Here is a 6085-nt window from a genome sequence, read left to right as displayed (position 1 = left end):
AAAATATCCTGAACACCTGGATCAGATCCCAGCCTGTAACCCACTCCTGTGGATCTGTTATTCTACATATAAACCTCTGGATCAGACCCCAACCTGTAACCCACTCCCTGGGATCTGTTATTCTATATATAACCCCCACCCAAACACATGGATCAGATCCCAGCCTGTAGCCAACTTCTGGGAATGTGTAATTCTATAATTTACCTCCTCCTAACCCTTAGATCAGATCCCAGCCTGTCACCAACTCCCAGCGATCTGTTATTCTAAATATAAACCCATCGAAACCCTGGATCAGATCCCAGACTGTAACCCACTCACGGGGACCTGTTATTCTATTTGTAAACGTCCCAAATGCCTGGATCAGATCCCAGCCTGTAATCCACTCCCGGGGATCTGTTATTCTATATATAACCCCCCACAAACCCTTGAATCTGATCCCAGCCAGTAACCCACTCCCGGGGATATTTTATTCTTTCTATAAAACCCACGAAAACTTGGATCAGATAACAGCCTGTAACCCACTACCTGGGATCTGTTATTCGATATTTAACACCCCCCCCCCAACCCCAAAATCCTGGATCTGATCCAAGCCTGTAACGCACTCCCGGGGATCTGTTATTCTATATAAAAACTTATGAACCCCTGGATCAGACCCCAGCCTCTAACCCATCCCCAGGGATCTGTTAGTCTATATGTAAAGCCCCCAACCCCTGGATCTGATCCTTGTCTGTAACCCACTCGCGGGGATCTGTAATTCTATATATAAACATCCTGAACTCCTGTATCAGATCCCAGGCTGTAATCCACTCTCTGGATCTGTTATCTGTTATTCTATATATAAAGCCCCCGAACCACTGGATCTGATCCCACTCCTGGGGATCTGTTATACTATATATATCATCCTTAACATCTGGATCAGGTCCCAGCCTGTAAACATCTCCCGGGGATCTGTTATTCTACATATACAATCCTCAAACCACTGGATCAGACACCAGCATGTACCACACTCCCTTGGTTCTGTTATTCTATATATAATTCCCCTGAACCCCTGGATCATCCCAGCCTGTAACCCACTCCTGGGGATTTGTTATTATGAATATAAACCCCCGAACCCCTGGATCAGATCCCAGCCTGTAACCCAGAGCCAGTGATCTGTTATCCTATTTAAAAATCCCTCAAACCCCTCGATCAGTTCCCAGCATGTAACCACCTCCCGGGGATCTATTATTCTATATGTAAACCCCCCGAATCCCTGGATTAGATCCCAGCTAGTAACCCATTCCAGGGGATCTGTTATTCTATATATAAAGCCCCCAAACCCCTGGGTCAGATCCCAGCCTCTAACCTTCTCCTGGGGATCGGTTATTCAATATATAACCCACACCCCCCCCCCCAACACCTGCTTCTGATCCCAGTCTGTAACCCACTAATGAGGATGTTATATTATATATAAATATTCTGAACTCCTGGATCAGATCTGAACATCTAGCCCACTCCCAGGGATCTGTTATTCTAATATATAATCCATGTGAACTCCTGGACCAGATCCCAGTGCGTAACCCACTCCTAGCGATCTGTTATACAATATATACACCCAGGAAACCCTGCATGAGATGCCAGCCTATAACCCTCTGCTGGGGTCTGTTATTCTATATATAAATCCCCAAACCCCTAGATCAGATCCCAGCCTGTAACCCACTCCCAGGTATCTGTTATTCTATATATAAACCCTCCGAACACCTGGATCAGATCCCAGCCTGTAATCCAGTACCTGGGAACTGTTATTCTATATATAAACTGCTCGTACTCCTGGATCAGATCCCAGTGTGTACCCACTCCCAGCGATCTGTTATACAATATATACACCCAGGAAACCCTGTATGAGATGCCAGCCTGTAACCCTCTCCTGGGGTTCTGTTCTATATATAAACCCCTGAACCCCTAGATCAGATCCCAGCCTGTAACGCACTCCTGGGAATCTGTTATTCTATATATAAAACCACCCCCCCCCACCGAATCCCTGGATCAGAACCCAGCATGTAACCCACTCCTGGGGATCTGTTATTCTATATATAAACCCCCCTAACTCCTGGATCAGATCGCATCCTGTAACCTTCTCCCGGGAATCTGTTACTCTATATATAAAGCCCCCGAACCACTGGATCTGATCCAAGACTTTAACCCACTCCTGGGAATCTGTTATTCTCTATATAAACATCTGAACCCCTGGATCAGTCCCCAGCCTGTAACCCACTCCCAGGGATCTGTTATACTATATATATCCTGAACTCCTGGATCAGGTCCCAGCCTGTAAATGTCTCCCGGGGATCTGTTATTCTATATATAAAATCCTCAAACCACTGGATCAGACACCAGCCTGTACCACACTCCCTTGGTTCTGTTATTTTATATATGAACCCCCCCGCCCAATCCTGGATCATATCCCAGCCTGTACCCCTTCCCATGGATATGTTATACTATATACAAACACCCCCCCCCCCACCCGCCCGAATCCTTGCATCAGAACCCAGCCTGTAACCCACTCCTGGGGATCTTTTGTTCTATATATAAATCCCCCAAACCCCTGAATGAGATCCCAGCCTATAACCCACTCGCGGGGATCTCATTCTAAATATAACAAATTCCAGCCTGTACCCCTTCCAATGGATGTTATTCTATATATGAAACCCCTGAATCATATCCCAGCCTGTAATCCACTCCTGGGGATTTGTTCTGAATATAAACCCCCGAACCCCTGGATCAGATCCCAGCCTGCAACCCAGAGCCAGCGATCTGTTATCCTATTTAAAAATCCCTCAAACCCCTGAATGAGATCCCAGCCTATAACCCACTCGCGGGGATCTCATTCTAAATATAACACCACCCCCCCCCCCACAAATCCCTGGATTAGATCCCAGCTGGTAACCCATTCCCGGGCATCTGTTATTCTATATATAAAGCCCCCAAACTCCTGGATCAGATCCCAGCCTCTAACATTCTCCCAGGGATCTGTTATTCAATATGTAACCCCCCAAACCCCTGCTTCCGATCCCAGCCTGTAACCCATTCATGAGGATTTGTTATACTATATATAAATATTCTGAACTCTTGGATCAGATCCGAGCCTCTAGTCCACGCCCGGGGATATGTTATTCTAATATATAATCCCTGCGAACCCCTGGATCAGATCCCAGTGTGTACCCACTCCCAGCGATTTGTTATACAATATATACACCCAGAAAACCCTGTATGAGATGCCAGCCTGTAACCCTCTCCTGGGGTTCTGTTCTTCTATATATAAACCCCTGAACCCCTAGATCAGATCCCAGCCTGTAAACCCTTCCCAGCGATCTGTTATTCTATATATATATCTCCCAAACCTTTGGATCAGATCTCAGCCTGTAAAACACTCCCGGGATCTGTTATTCAATATATAAACCCTCCGAACACCTGGATCAGATCCCAGCCTGTAATCCACTACCTGGGAACTGTTATTCTATATAAACTGTTTGTACCCCTGGATCAGTTCCCGGCCTGTAACCCACTCCCGGGGATCTGTTATTCTATATATAACCCCACCCCCCCAAAAAAAACCCTGGATCAGATCCCAGCCTATAACCCACTCCCAGGTATCTTTTATTCCATATATATAACATCCTCAACCCCGAATCAGCTCCCAGCCTCCAACCCACTCCCTTGGATCTGTTATTCTTTAAACAACCCCCCTGAACCCCTGGATCAGACCCCAGCCTATAACCCACTCCCTTGGATCTGTTATTCTATTTATAAACTCCCGAAACCCCTGGATCAGATCCCAGCCTGTAACTGAATTCTGTGCATCTGTTATTCTATATTAAACCTACCGAACCCCTGGATCAGAACCCAGCCTGTAACCCACTCCCAGGTATCAGTTATTCTTTATATAAACCCCTAAAACCCTGAATCAGATCCCAGACTGCAACCCACTCCCAGGGATCTATTATTCTATATATAAACATCCTGAACCCCTGAATCAGATCCCAGACTGCAACCCACTCCCGGGGATTTGCTATTCTATATATAAACATCCTGAACTCCTGTATCAGATCCCAGCCTGTAATCCACTCTCTGGATCTGTTATTCTATATATAAAGCCCCCAAACCACTGAATCTGATCCCAGCCTTTAACCCACTCCTGGGGATCTGTTATTCTATATATAAACATCTGAACCCCTGGATCAGTCCCCAGCCTGTAACTCACTCCCAGGGATCTGTTATTCTACATATATAATCCCCCGAACCCCTGGATGAATGAGATCCCGTCCTGTAATCCACTCCTTGGGATCAGTTAGTCTCTATGTAAACCCCCTGAACCGCTGGATCAGACATCAACCTCTTATACGCTCCCAGGTATAGGCTGTTCTATCTTGACTGTGTTGTTTTGCTCTCATGATGGTCCCACTTCAGCTGTGATCATTCTAGGCTAACATGCAATTTCTGTGAATTTGTTGCCAATCTCAGATTTCTTGTCTGAGTACATAGAGGATTTCACATACAACCCTGAGATGCTTTTTCCTGCAGGCCTGTCAGAATAACCACTAATTGGCAGTGCACAAAAAAACTGTACTCAACATAGAAATGTAAACAAACTGCAATAGAGAGAGGAAAAAAATCAAGTGTAAAAGTCATGAGTCCTTAAATGAGTCCCTGATTGAGTTTGTCGTTGAGCAGTCTGACGGTGGAGGGGGAGCAGCTCAAGTTTGGAGCTGGTGGGTGCAAGTCTTTGTGGCACCAAGACCTCTTTCCTCCTGACAGCAGTGAGAACAGAGCACGTGCTGGGTGGTGTGGGTCCTTGATGATCGCTGCTGCTCTCCGACTGCAGCCTTCCCTGTAGATGTTCTCAGTGGTGGGGAGGGTTTTACCCATGATGTCCTGGGCTGTGTCCACTCACTTTTGGAGGGCTTCACACTCAGGGGTGTTGGTGCCCCCCAGACCAGACCATGATGTAGCCAGTCAGCACACTTCCCACCACACCCCTGTAGAAATTTGCCAGGGTTTCTGATGTTGTACCAAACCTCCACAAACTCCAGAGGAAGTCTAGGCGCTGATGGACTTTCTTCACGATGCCATTGGTGTGTTGGGTACAGGAAAGATCCTCCAAGATAGTGACTCCCAAGCAGTTAAATTTGCTCCCCCTCTCCGCCCCTGATCCCCCCATGGTCTCTGGTGAAATTGACAATTCAGTCTGTGGATAATTACAATTTCACTTTTGCTGACACTCTGCCTCCAGCCCTCCATCTCTCACCCCCTCACCGACTACCTGTCACTCCACAACATCCACGGCCAGATACTCTGGGGAGTCCCTGTGGTCACGTCCTGGGGATTACCGAATCTCCAAAACTCTGCCAGGGGTTGGCTGCGGAGATGTGTTGTACAATGTTGGACACCTGAAACACGACACAGACTCTCCTCCCCTCTCTTGCTGGCTCTCCCTCCTCTCTCCCCAACATTGTCTCCCATCTCTCTCTCTCTTTATCCCTTCTCCCCTCTCGTTCCCTCCCCCATTTCCTAACATCTTTTCCCCATCCCGCTCCACACTCTCTCCTCTCTCTTCCACCTACCCCCACTGTTCCACTCCCTCTTACCACCTTCCCCCTCTGTCCCAACCCCTTTCTCCTAAACCCTCAACCATCCTTTCCCTCTCTCCTTACCCTCCTCTCTCTCCCCATTGTCTGCTCCCCCTCTCATGCCTTCCCATCTCTCTCCTCCTCTCTTCCCCTCTCCCTCCCCATCTCTCATTTCTCCCCTCTCCCCCTCCCTTCTTTCTTTCCAATCTCTCTACCCTCACATCTCACCCCTACATACCCCCCACCCACCCACCCCTCTCCACCCCCTCCCCTTCTCTCCCCCTCCCCTTCCCATCCTCTGCCCACCAACCCACATACCTCCTCCCCACCCTCATCCCTTCCTCCTGCTTGTTTCATCACTCTCACCCTCTCCCCCCTCTTCTCCAACCTTCTCCCCTTTCACCCTCTCACTCCCTCTCTCCCCTACCCTCTCTCCTTATCCTCTCGAACCCTTCTCACTTCCCCTCTCTCATCCCCTT

Source organism: Narcine bancroftii, chromosome 5 (assembly GCF_036971445.1).
Source record: "Narcine bancroftii isolate sNarBan1 chromosome 5, sNarBan1.hap1, whole genome shotgun sequence".
NCBI lineage: Eukaryota > Metazoa > Chordata > Chondrichthyes > Torpediniformes > Narcinidae > Narcine > Narcine bancroftii.
The sequence above is the reverse complement of the archived record's forward strand: the minus strand, read 5'-3'. Positions refer to the sequence as shown.